This window comes from Echinops telfairi, unplaced genomic scaffold (assembly GCF_000313985.2).
Source record: "Echinops telfairi isolate 266 unplaced genomic scaffold, ASM31398v2 ScPeMD7_5;HRSCAF=22, whole genome shotgun sequence".
Classification (NCBI taxonomy): domain Eukaryota; kingdom Metazoa; phylum Chordata; class Mammalia; order Afrosoricida; family Tenrecidae; genus Echinops; species Echinops telfairi.
The window spans coordinates 31,871,861-31,873,075 of record NW_022103901.1 but is presented as its reverse complement, the minus strand read 5'-3'; positions in this window follow the sequence as shown (position 1 = coordinate 31,873,075).

Genomic DNA, 1,215 nt, shown 5'->3' with positions numbered 1-1,215 from the left:
TGTGGCCAGGTACATGCTCAGGAAGAGCATGAAGAGGAGCTGCTGCTGCTGCTGCTGGGGCTGCCACGAGAGCCCCAGGAGGAGGAACTCGGAGACACTCGACAGATTTGCCCTGTTCATAGGCATGGACACCTGAGCAACACATACAGACTCGTAAACCTGGAAAAGGATGGTTGAGATGAGACAATTAAGAAGGCCACTAGAGGAGTGCACTGAATGACTCAGGTCAGTCCTTAGGAATTTGTCCCCTGAGGTTTACAGCCAGTTACAGACCTCTCTTAGCTTCTACTTCTTCATTAGCAAAACTTTAACAAATACTTGGTGCATACATACTCTCTCTGGGTTCATGCTCAGAATATTTGATGGTGGCTTTGTCAGCAGCTGCTTTTGTACTGGTTGAACTTCCTAGCATTACCATGAAGTTGTCTAAAGTAAAGATTTTAAAGCACTAGTAGTAAAGACTATAACAACTTGTACTGAGTAGCAGACAATACCTATGAACAAGTGTTTTCCATAAAAATTGGTGTGAAGGAAGTGTGTGATATAGGCAACTGATGTCATCAATATCATCAGTGAGGTTGTCTTCAAAGAAATACTTCTCACAGTTTGCATTTCATCATCTTGAAACTGCATGTGGTCCACATCCCTAGCACATATGCTCAGAGAATGGTATCAGCCATGGCTGAAACACTGATTCCACAGCGTTACTCATAATACTGCTGCTGCTGTTGATTCTTACTTATATGGGTTCATGCATACAGAGGCTTCTCTGAGTCAAGAAGCCTGGGTGGGTCCACTAAGATCCCTAAATCCAAGTGGTAAAATCAAATAGAACTGACCCCCAACAATAGACAAAAACTCAGCCAACTTGTCCAAAAGTAAAGACGAGAAGGCAAGAAGGGGTAAAAAATCTGCACACTTGACCGTGACTGAACAGCACACTTTGGGGCGAGTCAGTCATGGAGGAGGGAATGCTCTAGGGAGGAGGTGGTGGTGATTTCACACTTCCCTTTGACATGTTTGAATGACATATTCAATTCTATGACATGTAAATCATGTGCCAAAACTGCCAATAAAATTTTTAACTGCACACAAAAGACTGGGGCACCCAGGCTGGAAATGAGGAGAGGGCTCACACACTGTCAGGAGTGCAACCAGTGCTCTTAAACATCGGGATGTACAGATTGTTGAATGGGAAGATAAATTGTTGTCTAC